Source organism: Sus scrofa, chromosome 1 (assembly GCF_054392235.1).
Source record: "Sus scrofa isolate SSC_HxYL_T2T_F1_AM1 chromosome 1, Sscrofa_HxYL_maternal_Yorkshire_Landrace_v2.0, whole genome shotgun sequence".
NCBI classification, from domain to species: domain Eukaryota; kingdom Metazoa; phylum Chordata; class Mammalia; order Artiodactyla; family Suidae; genus Sus; species Sus scrofa.
The window spans coordinates 283,163,052-283,177,757 of NC_139383.1; the positions used below are offsets into that span (position 1 = coordinate 283,163,052).

At 56.0% G+C, this 14,706-nt stretch overlaps 1 long non-coding RNA gene across 1 annotated transcript in view; it reads right to left on the minus strand.

Annotated features, from left to right (window-relative positions):
- Positions 1–2,307: 2,307 nt before the first annotated feature.
- The window catches only part of LOC110256398 (uncharacterized), a 68,870-nt gene continuing 56,471 nt past the window's right edge, over positions 2,308–14,706 (minus strand). The window contains exon 4 of the long non-coding RNA XR_014828940.1: positions 2,308–7,305. This is a non-coding gene — a long non-coding RNA (uncharacterized LOC110256398). The remainder of the gene's footprint in view (positions 7,306–14,706) is intronic.

Sequence of the window (14,706 nt, forward strand, 5' to 3'; positions counted from 1 at the left end):
GACAGTCCAGAGGGGAAACACACCTGTAACAGGTAACTCCAGAAAGAATCAGCTCATTATGGTGTCAGGGTCGTTTCTCCTGGCCCAGGGATTCAGGGAGGGTCCCCTGGGCAGGGGACACTTAAGCTGAGATTGGCAAGATGAAGAGCAGAAAGCATAGTTCTATCCAGAGGGAGAAACATACCTGAGGACCCCCGGGGAGTGAAGACATAAAGCTGTCCAGATTGGAGAGAAGGTTCCAATGGCTCAACTCGGAACCCAAGGTTAAGGGAGGGGCTGCAGGGAGCCAGACCTTCGAACGCTACATGGAGAGCCCGGAGAGCACGGATGGGTAGAGACGGAAGTCTTACATTTTAGAAAGGTCTGTCTGTGAGTTCCCATTGTGGTGCAATGGGATCTGTGGCTTCTCTGGATCCCAGGTTGGATCCCCGGCCTGGCACAATGGGTTAAGGATTCAGCGTTGCTACAGCTATGGCATAGGTCAACTGCAGCTCCGATCTGACCCCTGGCCTGAAAACCCCATATGCCACGGGGTGGCCAAAACATACAAACAAACAAAGATCTGTCTGGTGGACGTGGAGGGCAGATTGGACAAGGAGGTGGGCAGAGAGTGGGAGCTGGGGGCCTGGCCTGCATCGGAGGAGGGGCAGCGGGCACAGGGTGAAAGAAGCTGACTTCTTTTTTTTTTTTTGGCTGTGCCCATGGCATGCGGAAGCTCCAGGACCTGTGCCACAGCAGTGACCCAGGCCACAGCAGTGACAAGGCTGGATCCTTAACCCACCGAGCCACCAGGGAACTCTGGGCTAACTGCTTGAAGGGAGAAGCTCCTTAGGTCTTGGTAGTATTGGTGTGGGGGTTGGGGGAGGAGTTGGGGATGGCACCTGGGCTCTGAGGAGCGTCCGGGTGCATGGCTGGAAGTGTTGGTCAAGAACAAGTTCTAAAAAGAGGGGAGGCAAGGCAGAAACGAATCTGACTAGGAACCATGAGGTTGCGGGTTTGATCCCTGGCCTCGCTCAGTGGGTTAAGGATCCAGCATTGCCGTGAGCTGCAGTGTAGGTTGCAGAGGAGGTTTGGATCCCAAGCTGCTGTGGCTGTGGTGTAGGCTGGCAGCTATAGCTCCAGTTAGACCTCTAGCCTGGGAATCAGCAGCCCCCCCCAGGGTCCATAGCAGTGCCCTCAGACCTGAGTCCCAGTCTAGAGGGTGGCACTCTGGCTCTTTTCTGACTGTGCCTTTCCTCATGGGATGAGAAATCCTCGAGACCGAGGGGACACTCCCAGCTCGATCTCTGATCTGGGACCATGGACTTCCCTGCTCAGTGGCCCCCAGCCCACTTCCTGGGTCCTTCCTCCTGGGGGCGGCCCAGAGGTGGCTGTGTACAGGGGGTGTGGGCAGAGTTTACCCATGCAGGCTGGAGTGTCCACACCCGAGCACGCAAAACCCTTCACAGAAAAGAATGAAGCCAGGGGCAAGAAGAAAAGAGGGGCTGAGTAGGAACCAGCAGCCAAGGCTGCCTCTCCCCATGCTGCCACTTCCAGCGTGGACCCCAGGATTCTGAGACTCCTCAATACAAACCCAGCCTTCCAGGTGTGTTCGTCCTTAGGAAGGTGTATTTGCCAAGGAAGGAGGACAGAGCATGTTTTTTTCAGCACTTCGTTAGCTTGATTTATAACTTGTAAATACTTAGATGCGAGGTAGGTGGGCTCTGCTTATATTCCTGCTCCCCCACCTGCCACCCCAGGGCTGCCTAGACAGAAGCAGCCTTCCTGGGCTCCACATCAGCATCCAGTGGCTGACCCTGGACCAGGCTTCTTTGGAGCTTCCTGACTCCACTTCGTGCACCCCCATTGCACCCCATGAATTGCCTCTGCCTTTATCTGAGGGTCCTCCTGCCTCCTCTTTTGAATGTTCACCTCCAGCCCCTTCTGCTCCAGGAAGCCTCCAGCTTGTCACTGGTATTATTTGGTCACAGCGGCTCCAGTGGGCTGACTGGCCGGGGATGTGACTGCCTGTCCCTCCTAAGGGACAAGAAGCTTCTAGAAGCAGCATCTCCTAGCAGACGCAGTAGCCTGCGCAGAGTACAAGTCTAGGCTCAGAGCGCCGCACACAAGCTTGGGGTCAAATCCCAGCTCTGTGACTTTCTTGCTGTGTGACCTTAGGAGGTGCTTGGCTGCTCTGAGCCGGTTTCCTCTTCTGAAAACCCATAATCAGAACCGTAGCTCTCGCAGCGAAGAGGCAGTGCGGAACGCGGAGCCCACGTGTGCCGGGCACTTGGCAAGCACCCGGGAAGGAATTAGGAAGGGCAGGAGTTACATCATTCACTTCTTTTTACAGCTGAGAAAACAAGCGGAGGAGGCTCAGGGAGGTGAGGCCGGTTGCCCAAGGTCACACAGCTTGTGGGAGAATGGGGCCCAAGCCAGGGTGGCCGACTTGTGCTCTCATCACTGAACTCTTCGGCCGCAGGCCTGCCCACCCAAGTACCCTTCCCGGTGTCCGCGGCCCTTGGCCGCCCGAAGGCCACGTGGGGTCTCGGGGACAAGAGGCTCGGCCAGGGCCGAGCAAGGGTTAACGGGCTCCGCCGCATTGGGCCGGCCTCCGGGGTAACCAGCCAATGGGCGTGCGCCGCGATGAGGTAATGCCGGGACCGCGCGGAGTGGGCGGAGCCAGCAGGGACTCGCGGGTCTGGAGTTCTGGCTCTTCCCACTACCCCTCACCTTTGACCTTCATCCCCCCCACCTGTCCTCCTCCTGCAGCCCGACACTGGCAAGAAAGCCCTGTGCTGGAGCTGAGGGTCTGGGGCGGCTCTGCGTCCCTTAAGGTCTTGCGGCACGAACCCGGACTCCTCCTCCGGGACTCAGTTTACTCTTTAGCCAGAAGATCGCTAAAGACGGACCGGCGGTGACGTTCTTGGATCCCGGGACAGTTTTCAGCCCCTCCCTGCCCTTGGCCCACCCTGTGGCGGGCATGGCCCTGGCCCTCTTCAGGTGGTGCCCAGCGCCAGGGGGCAAGGAATCCTCCCGGCCAAGCTGAGGGAGTCTCACCGGCCCATTCACACCCTCCACGTGGCTCCAAAGCATCAGCCCCTCTCTATCCCTGGGGTATCCGACATGCCCCCGATGCCAGAGCGCTGCCACAAAGCCCCAAGCGAGCTGTAAAAACAGCCCGACCAGCCGGTTTGGTGGTCACAGGTCAAAGTTCACCCAGCACCAAAATTAATTGAGCGTCTACTACGTGCAGCTCAGAGCTTCGGGGTTGGCTGTGGCCAAGCCGTCTTCGGAGCTGCGAGCGACCCGGGGGCGCCCCCACTCCAGGCCGGACTGCAGGGGGCGGCGCGCCCCCACGGTCTGGGTCTGGGCACGAAGCGGTTAATGCCTTTCTAGCCGAGCTGGCACTGCTGCCGAGGCCCAGGCTTATTAGTCAGCTCGCGGGGAGGGGGCGGTGGGGGAGAGGAGGGGCTGGAGTTGAGAACCGCAGAAAGCTATTCTCAGGGGCTCCCAAGTGTGGGGAGGGCGGCTCAGCAGGAGCTGCTGCTTCCCAGAAAGTTGATTATTTTTAACCCAGGAAGAAGAAAGGAAGGAGGCGAGGGAGAAGGACTCAGAGAAAAGAGGAGAGGATTGCAGAGGAGAGAAGAGGATGGGGAAGGGGAACGGGGAGGGGGAGCAAGAGAGAGGGGAGAGGGGGTGGCGGGAGGAAGGGAGGAGGGGGCAGGCAGCGGGGGTCAGGGAGGGGGTTCAAGGCCAGTTGGAATGTGGGAAGCCAGCTTGGGGGGGGGTGCTCTGGGAGGGAAATGGATGTGAAGGGGGCCCCTCCCTGCACCCCTCTGGCTCCTCTCCCAGGCCAGGCTCCCAGGGGCTGTCCATCCAGCACCGCCCCCCAAGCCTGAGCTGAGAGCAGTGCCCTGTTGGGCACTGCCAACCCAGGGCTGTGCAAGGCACTGGGGCTTGGGGAGTGGGGGGGCACAAGGCCGCCACAGCCCTGCCCTAGGTTGATCTCCAGCCCACAGCAGAGCCCACAGCAGCACCTTGACTTGACCTTGACCGGGTAGTGGTCACTGGTCCAGGGAGGGCTGCCCTGGAAACCCCATGGTTTCTGCAGAGAGGGGTTCCTGGAGGGAAGGGCGGACCTCAGGCTCCCCTTCCCCTGCCCTGGGGTGGAGCCGAGCTGAAAACCAAACCCGGATGGTGAAGGGGCCTATGGGGAGGGTGCTGGGAGCACAGTGACAAACACGACAGACGTAGCCAGGCCCACAAGGGGCTCACAGTCCTGCAGGGAAGGCAGAGGCTGCACATACCATTATGAATAATGCATTAAATGACAACAAGAGGGTAGCGGGCTGGGAGGGGACTGTGCGGGTGGGGCTAGAAGGGCTGGTCGCAGGGGCCTGATCTCTGGAGGGCATAGGAGGGCTCCCCAAGGAGGTGCCTGAGGACCAGGAGGGATCAGGCAGGGGAATAGTGACTGGTGGAGGGAGCGGGAACCACGTGGATGAGGGTCCCAAGGGCACAGACCTAAGGACCCAAGAGAGGATCGGTGTGGCCCAACCACAGCCCTTGTCCTAGAGGCGGCTGGAAACCTTGGAAGTTTTGCAGAGAAGAGCAAGGAGACCAGAACCGTAAAGTTCACTTGAGTCATAGGGAACGAGAGTGGATATGGAGGGAGTTCCCTGGCGGTTCAGTGGGTTAAGGATCTGGCATTGTCACTCCTGTGGCTTGGCTTGCTGCTGTGGTGTGGGTTCAATTCCTGGCCCTGGAACTTTCCCATGGTGTGCGCAGGGCCAAAAAAAATAGATTGTGGCTATGGGAGTGGCACCAAGGTCCCGGGAGAGTGATGGCAGCCTGGTGTGAGAAAGAGGGGAGGACACGACTCGGGAGGTCCAGAGGGCAGGCGCTGGTGTGCCACTGCGTGGGAGTGCAGGTGGCCAAGGAGGTGTTAGGGAAGTGCCAGGCTCTGGCTTGTGCCACAAGGGAGGCTGGTGCTGTCCCCAAAGACAGGGGCCAGCCAAGGGAGCAGGTGCAGGGGAGGGCAGGCGGTTGTGTCGGGACAGGTGGGACAGGCTGCAGGAAGAGCTTGGGCACAGGCATAGAGAGAAGGGCAAAGGGGACCACATGTGGTACCGTGGGCTGTGCCAGCATCTTCCAGAAAGAGGGGTGGAATCTGGTCACTGTGGCCTTGACCGCAGGCAAAGGGCTCTGAGCTCAACCTAGAGTCAATGTTGAGCCTTAGACGTGCAGGAAGAAGAGGGAACATTCCAGTGCTGGACACAGGGAGGGCACCCAGCGAACAGTGACCAGGGCCAGCTGGGGCTGAGTCTCTGGCAGTGGGTGCCTGCACCCCAAGGCCAGAGTGGGGGATGCGTGTGACTGGGACGTGTCATGGGGTGGGGGAGTGCCAGTGTGTGTGTGTCCCTTGCACTGAGTGTCCTTGCCCTTCACTTGAGGCAGGAGCCAGGGGACACATCCAAACCCTCCAGGACCAGAGAGTCGTCTGACCAGGCCAGACCAGACCAGGTGGAGGGGGACCTCGGCCCCTGGCCACAGCTCTGGAAACCCCTGGACAAACACACATGCGCGCGCACAACCCCCCCCCCCCCCCCACAGACCTCTCTGGAATCTGGAACCAGCATCTGACCTCCTCGCCAAAGGAGCTGGGGGGCGGGGGCGGCGCTAGGCTGTTGGCTGGAGGGCAGTGTCTGTGTGCTTTTAACTACTGCAAGGTGCCAAGGAGGCCTTGTCGAAGTACCCCAAGGCCACCCATGCCCACTTCCCACTTGAGGCCCAGGTTGGTCCTCCTGGAATGGGAGTGCAGGTCTGCTCAGCCTGATGCTGCCCTTAATACCAGAGCCCCGTGGCCCCTCTGAGGCCTGAGGCCAGACAGCAACTGGGGGCTGTAGCCTGGCCACCTGCAGCTCTGAGCCCGCCTTCAGACCCGTGGGACCACAGGGGCCGGTGGCCTTCCCCTCCGTCTAACCCACTGTTAGCATCCAATCCCAAGGATGGCTGAAATCATAAAGTCATGGTGACGACTAAGGCACAGAGCTGAATCCAGACCCGTTGCTGCCTGGCTAGCTGTGAGCTCCAGCAAGCAGTTCTGGCCTCTGTGCCTCAGTTTCTTCATCTGGAAAATGGGGATAATGATGGCAGCGGCAGAACATCTACGGAGGAAAGACACTGAGCAAGGAAAGGGGCCTGTCCCAGCTCACCTGGGGCCCGGAGGCCTTCAAGGTGGAGGCGCAGTGGACTTACCCCGTCTTGCCAGGGCACAGGCGGTGGTATTGTTCCTATTTTGCAGATGAGAAAAGAGAGGCTGGCCCAGTGTTACGCAACAGGCAGGATTCAAATTCTCGGGCCAGCTCTCTCCTGGGGACTTGGATTCAGTGCCAATTGCCAAAACCTTCCAGAGAGAGTCAAGGGCAAAAATGCCCGTCCCCTCCAGGACACCCTCCTCTACCTCCCCCAAAGCTGCACAGTGACCCTGGCCTGGCCCTCTGAGCCCAGGAGGAGCCTGGTCCCCCTCGAGCATCCCTGAGCTGGCTTTCTCAGCGATGCAGCACAAAGGGGGGTGGCCGGGCAGAGAAAGAGCCCAACAGGCGAGGAGCCGGCTCCGCAGGCGCTTTTCTAGCTGCTAGCTTTCTTCCTCTCTCGGCTCTTTGTTAAGCTCCCTTTCAGCTGAGCCGGCAGAGCCTGGGTGTTCCAAGCTGACAATAATTGCTGCGTCTAGACACTGTCTGGTATGAGGCCTCCCTCTCCCGTGCCTCGCCGGCCTCCCCGAGGCCCCCTTTCCCAGTGCTGCGTGGGCCCTGCCCCACACCCCGCATCTCCCAACCCCTTCCCCTCACTGCCTGCCTGGGGTCCCCTTTCTGCCTCCCTCTGGCTCAGCCCCTGCATCTCTCTCTCTCCCTCCCACCCTCAGACTCACACTCGCCCCATTCCATCCCCAGGCCCCAAATCCTGGGAACAAAAGTGGTTTTGCACGTGGCTCCAGCTGGGAAGCCTTGGAGGAGACTGAGCCCAGCAAACCCGCTGCCTTGCTGGATTCTGGGAGGATCCGTCACAGGCTTCCTTCCTTGAGTTTTCCAGTCGGGGCTGGAGGGGGACCCCAGAGGAATCCGAAGAGGCCCAAGAAAGAGCTTCCTGGTGACGCTGGCCAGCAGACCCGAGAGAAGGGTTTCAGCGGATGCAGGGGTGGGAAGTGAATTTTCACAAGTTCTGAGATCTGTTCCTGGCCCACCTCGGATTGGTAATTTTGGAAGATTTTCCAGAATCTGGAGTCTCCTCGCTGTGGTCAGAATCGAGACCCTGGAGGTGATTCTGAGACAGAAATAATAACAGCCAGCTGTTACTCAGCCCTGTGCCTGAGCATCAAGCAGAGTCGGCAGGATATTCATTCATTTAATCCTCCCAACAGGCCCATGAGAGAGAGCGAGGAAAGAACAAGCCTATGAGTTGCCCATTTTACAGATGAGGTAACTGAGGCCCAGAGAGGTTAAGTAACTTGCCCAAAGCCACACAGCCAAGCAAATGGAGGAGCTTAGATTTGAACCATAGCAGCTGGCTCCAGATCTGCAGTATAATTAATCTCAATAGGAGCATTAACTGCTTACTGAAAAGCTGGGGCTGAGATTTGCACTTTGCACATACTCTTTCCTTTATCCTCTCAAAGCAGTTACATAGAATCTGGGGTTCTGTCCATTAAACACAGAAGAAGACTCGCCCAGGGCTGCTGGGTGTGGCCAGATGGTGACCTAGCTCCCGGTCAGAAAGGCCTGGCCTCCCGTCGGGCTCTCTTCGGGCTCTTGCGCGGCATGTAGAAGGCTCGCCCTGGTGTAGAAGCTCAGGGAATTGCTGTTCCATGTCCCACTTCTTCCCTCTGGGCTGTCTTTTTTTTTGTTTTTTTGTCTTTTTAGGGCCGCACCCACGGCTTACGGGAGGTTTCCAGGCTCAGGGTGGAATCAGAGCTGCAGCCGCTGGCCTACGCCACAGCCACAGCAACATGGGATCCCAGCCACGTCTGTGACCTACACCACAGCTCATGGCAACGCCAGATCCTTAACCCACTGAGAGAGGCCAGGGATCGAACCTGCAACCTCATGGTTCCTAGTCGGATTCATTTCTGCTGCACACAACGGAACTCCTGCAGAGTCATTTTGATTCTGCAGGGACTTCCTTCCCCCTGCGGGCTCCTCTCACCCTCTGCCCCCAGCTGCAGATGGAAGGACTCTGACCACTCGTTCCTCACCCAGGCCCTTGGCAAAAATGTTCACACCTCTCGTGGCCGCTACCAGGAGCTACCTCTGGCTGATCCATCCATGAGCTCACGCCTACCACCTCTGGACCAGCCTTGGAGCCTTGCAGCCCCAGGCTGGGTGGTGGCTTCTCTAGACTCATGCGACTTGGAATATGCAGCCTGGGCTTGGAGCAGGTGGAGACAGCACCTCCCATCTCTGGGCTGCAACCCTGAACTGTGAGTCTGATGCTGAGGGTTTGCAGGCTGGTAAAGGAAGAGCAGGAGCAGGCACGTGAGCATGAATGGTCAAGGTCTCCCAAGAGGCTTCCCGTCCCTGACCCCACACCCTGGGGGCAGGTGGGTCCAGAACTCAGAATTTTTCCAGCTGTGGAAGGACAGCGTGACACAGAGACCACGTATTTCCTAATTCCCCCAGCAAAGCGTGGGGTATCCCCTAGGATCCATCAACAGGTCTGCGGCAAAGCGTGTGAACAGATACGAGTCTCCTGATCTCAGTTTTCTCATCTCTGAAATGGGCCGGTGGTGGTGCTCGGCTCACAGGGTTGTCCTGGGAATGTGATGCTTCCTGTGAGACCTGTGGGCCTTGCAGTGCCTCAGACATGGGTTCTTGGCGCCCCCCTGCCCCCCAGCCCTTTGCACGTGCTGCTCCTTTCTGGAACATTCCTCTCACTTCCTTTGGGGCTCTCCTCAGCAAGGCTTGCCCTGGCCGGCCCCATCTCCCCCCAGTCCCCACTCCCCACCTCTTCCCCTTTCTCTTCCTTCCCAGCCCCATCACCTCACGTACCATTTCACCAACGACTCCTTTATTAATTGCCTGCTGTCCCACAGTAGAGTCGGAGCTCCACGAGGGCAAGACTCTGTGGGGTCGCCCGCTCTGCCCCAGCACCAGGACAGAACCTTCGCAGGTGGGCACTTTGATTTTTGTTGAACGAATGATGCCTGTCAAGGGTGCCCTTCATATCAAAAAGGCTCAATATAAAGCCCAGCAGGTACCATCACCATTCTTGTTGCTAATGCTGCTATCATTATCATCATTACTCTGTTCCTGAGCTGATCCCAGACCTTGGTCTTCCAGCCTGGGAAATGGGCATCTAGGGGACTGAAGCATCGGCCCCCAGAAGCTGACCAGGTTCTTGCAGGAGAGACAAAGAACGCTACCCCACCCCCTGGAAGCCTGCACCCCTCATTGGAGAGAGAGCCCCGGAGAAGCGTGGAGGAGGCACATGGCCCCAGTGAGCAGGGCTGCCAGAAGGCCATACATAATTCATTGCCAAATGGGGCGGCGGGCGGCTGTGCACGGGGGGCTCACTCCGCGCCTGGCACTTTGCTGACTCTTCCTCACATGTTGCCTCGTTGCATCTTCACGGATTGGCAGGGTGCGATCCTTCCCCGTTTTCCCCCGGGGGGGAACCTACAGTTCAAAGAATGGGGCCCCTGTAGAAGCCACGCTGCTTCTTAGTGGACAAGCGCAGGGGCCCCCAGTCACTGCCTCTCTGTAGAGGAAAGAGACAGCCCTGGGGACAGGATGGGGACAGACAGGACAGGCCGAGGACAGGCTGGGTCACAGCAGGGCTGAGGAAGGGGCAAGGGGGCACTGCCAGCCCCCAGCTCACTTCACACTCCTCGCCTTGAGGATGTGCTCCTTGCTGTGGCCACCAAGAGTGCTGGCTCCGGGATTTCAAGGGCTCAGTTTGCTCAGCTGGAAAGTGGGAATAACAGAAGCCCCCTCCCCCCACCCCAGGTTCTGAGACCCTTCGATGCGGTGCTGGCTCAGAAAGTGCATCTGACCAGGGGAAAGCCAATCCCAAAAGATACATGCTCTATGATTCCCCCCCCCCCTTTTTAATATTTGCTTTTTAGGGCAGCACTCACAGCATGGAAGTTCCCAGGCTAGGGGTTGAATCAGAGCTACAGCAGCCAGCCACAGCCACAGCCACAGCAACAGAGGATCTGCGCCTACATCACAGCTCACAGCAACACCGGATCCTTAACCCACAAGCAAGGCCAGGGATCGAACACACATCCTCATGGATACCAGTTGGATTCGTTTCTGCTGTGCCACCACAGGAACTCTATGATTCCCTTTAGATAACTTTTTTTTGGGGGGGGTCTTTTTTTGTCCTTTTAGGGCTGCACCCATGACATATGGAGGTTCCTAGGCTAGGGATCAAATCAGAGCTGCAGCTGCCAGCCTATGCCGCAGCCACAGCAATGCCAGATCCAAGCCGCGTCTGCGACCTACACCACAGCTCACCGCAATGCCGGATCCTTAATCCACTGAGCGAGGCCAGGGATCGAACCTGCATCCTCAAGGATCCTAGTCAGGTCTGTTAACCGCTGCACCACGCCAGGAACTCCCCTAGATAATAGTTTTGAAAGCACAAAATTTAGCAATGAAGGACAGATTAGGGACCGGCTGGGTGGGGGCGGAGTGGGGGTGTGGTTATAAAAGAGCCTCAGGGATCCTTGTGGTGATGAAACTGGTGGAAACGTTCTGTATCCCGACTGTGATGCAGGATCTGCAAACCTGTGATGAAATTGTATGGAACTAAATACACCCATGAGGAGTTCCCGTCGTAGCGCAGTGGTTAACGAATCCGACTAGGAACCATGAGGTTGCGGGTTCAGTCCCTGCCCTTGCTCAGTGGGTTAAAGATCCGGCGTTGCCGTGAGCTGTGGTGTAGGTCGCAGACGTGGCTCGGATCCCGCGTTGCTGGACTCTGGCGTAGGCTGGCATCTACAGCTCCGATTCGATCCCTAACCTGGGAACCTCCATATGCCGCGGGAGCGGCCCAAGAAATAGCAAAAAGACAAAAAAATAAATTAAAAAATAATAATAATAAATAAATAAATGCATGCACGAAAGAGCATCAGTAAACCTGGGACTGTGGAGTAAGACTGCTGGGCTGCGTCAACGCCTGTAAATATCTGAGCCGTGATATTGTCCTGTAGTTCGAGTCCACGTTTCCACCGGGGGAGACGGGGGGAATGAGGGGTCCAGGGCATCTCTGTATTATTTCTTCCAACCGCATGACCAGCTACAATGATCTCAATGGAAATTTCTGTTTTTTTAAAAAAAATGTCATCTGCCTCTGCCCAGAAAGGGCTACGTGAACCATTGCAATTCGTTCTGCCTCCTCCCCACAACCACCCAGACCAGGACAGGGACAAGTGGGCGTTTGCCAGGCAGTCGAGTTTTCCTTGGCTGTAAATTGTCTTTCCTGCCTCACTCTGAAGGTCCCTAGTCTTTTATTCTAGAATATTCTAGGAATTCCTGTCATGGCACGGTGGAAACGAATCCAGCTAGGAACCATGAGGTTGGGGGTTTGATCCGTGGCCTCGCTCATTGGGTTAAGGAAGCCACGTTGCCATGAGCTGTGGTGTAGGTTGCAGAGGCGGCTCAGATCCTGCGTTGCTGTGGCTCTGGTGTAGGCCGGCAGCTACAGCTCTGATTAGACCCCCTAGCCTGGGAACCTCCACATGCCACAGGTGTGGCCCTAAAAAGACAAAAAGAAAAGAAAAAGGAAAAAAGAACATTCTAGAATATTCTAGAATTCTGTCCTCTCCCACTTCCACATAGACAGAAATCCAATGCCACTCCACAGGACTCTTGATAAACTCTGGAGGAGGACAAGGAAGGCCTCTCTCATCAGTCTCCTGTTTGCATCGGACTGGGAATCCCAACCCCACTCAGAGACTCCCAGTCAGGACTGTGAAAACTTTGACCCCCACCTGCCTCAGTCTCCGGCTCCAAGAGAGTGTGGGGCAGTGGCAAGACTGCTGAGCGTCAGGCCCCAAAGGCCCCAGACCCAGACTAGCTTCTGCCCCACCATGCGACTCTCTACAGTCCTGTTCTCTTTTTGGTTCTTCCTCATTCCAAGCGCAAAAGGATTGAACTTGGAGTTCCTGTGTGGCTCAGCAGGCTAGGTATCCAGCATTGTCACTGCCATGGCTCTGGTCACTGCTATGGCGCAGGTTCGATCCCTGGCCTGGGAACTTCCTCATGCCTCAGGTGCAGCTAATAGAATAAAGTGTTAAAAATAAAAAAGAATTAAAATAATTGGGCTTGATTATCCTTAAGGGTTTTCCATACCCATGAAGAGGTGAGCCTGGCCCCTGTGCTACTGACAGAGGACTCTCCTTCATGTTTGTGTGGTTACACAAGAAGATCTGGGCACAGGCCTGCCCCTGGCCCTTCCTTGTGTGTGATCTGGGGCTCTCCTTGCCTTCATCATCATTACAGTGAAAGGGTTACAGAAGCTCAGGTCATTAAATCACTCATTAAATGCATATTTCATTCTCATCAAGTGCCAAGCACTGGCGAAAAGAAGGTGGTGGTGGGAAATGCTGACCTTGACCTCATGGAACCTGCAGTCTAGGAGGGAAGAATGCCACACAAAAAAATCCAATAGTGCAGCTGAGATAACGTAAAGAAGGAAGGCATGAGCTGGGATGGTGTGTTTCAGGACCACGATGAGAGCTTCCCTGGGAAGTGACACTTGAACGAGACCTGAGCAAGGAATAAAACTCTAAGCAAAGGAGGGAGATGATGGCCAAGGGCAGAGGCTGCTCCAGAATAGCAGACCGTGAGAGCTGGGGGCCTGAGCAGAGCAAAGGCCGGTGTGAGAGGTCATGATCCAGAAAGGGGCAACAGCTTCCGTGGACGACACAGGGGAGCAGGTGCAACGTGAGCCAGGGAGGCCAGAGCCAGGCTGAAGGAGCCTCGTCTCCATCCCAGATAGAAGGAATCCTTTGAGTTGCATTAAGCAGGGGAGTGACCAGACTGGCTTTGTGTTTTGAAAATCTCCTCCTGGTGGCCAAGGGGAGAGGGGATCTCCTGGGCCCTCCTTGTCGCCTTAAGTGGTTTTGACTGCGGTGTTACTCAGACACGTATGAACATTAAATGAAGCATAAACTCCTCATAGCTCTTACACAACCATAAAACCAAGACAAATTGGTCAATCAAATACAAAATCAATTCAAATCAGATTAATTTCATATGACATATTATGTCTTTTGTTTGAAACCCTGTCACCACCTACCATGCAGATAGAGCCCAAGGACAGTGGCTTTGAGTTTGTGGGGTGGAGCAGTTTGACCTTATAACCCAAGAGGAAAGAGGCTGCCAGCGCAGTAAAAAAATGGAGGAAATGAATGAAAGAACTTCACAAAGGAATAGCCAAATAACTGGCAAATGCACGATAAAGTGCTCAGCTTTGTTAACTCATCAGGGGAAAGGAAAACGAAGCCCACAGTGAACTTCCACGTGAGATAATCGAAAAGCAAAAGTGAAGAAGACTGACAATAGCAAGTGTTGATGAGTCCCTGGAGCAACTGGAACTAACACACACCCAGTGGGCGGGAATGCAAACTGGTACAACCCCTCTGGGAAGCATGTGTCAGGTCTGCTAAATTAAGTACGCGCCCTACCCTCTGACCCATTCTTCCGCTCTGACCATGTGCCCAACAGAAGTGCATCTGTGTGTTTTCCAAAAGATGTGACCTGGAATAGTCACAGCAGCACCATTCCCATAATAGCGCTGCATGGAACAAACCCAAATGTCCTGCACCTGCAGAACAGACAAACGATTTATAGACTATTCCTGCCACAGATGTTTGGTCAGCTTTAAGGATGGACGAGCTACAACTAGCTACAATGGGAGAGATGAATCTCACAAACATTTTGTGCAAAAGATGTTGTTTACATAAAGGACAAAAACAAGCAACATTAGGCTACGATGTTGGAGATCAAGGTAGCGTTGCCCACAGGTTGGGAGGAGGGTTAGTGACTGGGGATTTGGAGAAATGTGAAACCAGTGGACTAGACAGTAGGGAGGTTTCTAGAAATGACACCATAGTCATCAAGGCTCTGGACTCAACTGAGAAGCCAGATATGGGGCGAGGGGAAGGACCCACAGAAGTGCAGCTCAGGGTCCCCTGGCCCTCTTTCCTTGCCCACAGACCAACTTATGAGGGATAACCTGGAGCTTATGGAGCCAAATGCACCTTCTCCTGCTCTAGCCCCACTATCTGCCTTTTGTCCCAAACTCACAACCTGCTGAGCAAAAGCCAGGTGCCCCAGCTTGACTGGAGGGAACTAGGATAAGAAAGGGGCTGACCTGCCAAGCCAGAGAATGAGGGCTCCACTGGGGGAAGAGGTCTCGACTGCAGCGCTGGGGCACTGGACATTGGAGAAGAACTTGGCACCAACTTCTGGGGAAGGAAAGGGTGCTGGGCAGCATGAGGCAGCCACATTGGCCATGGGCCACCGACCCCAGGCAGGCTCAGGAGGGCTTACCCATTTGTTTGTGCCTTAACCCTTCCTCCCCCTACTGTGGAACAGGCAAGGGAGGAGGGTTGTTCTCTGCTCCTGAAAAGCAGACAAATAACCACATGCCAGTGAGAAGGATCTGGCATGAAAGTGTGGCTCCAAAAGGCTGGTTTAATGCATACTCGGCTGGGCA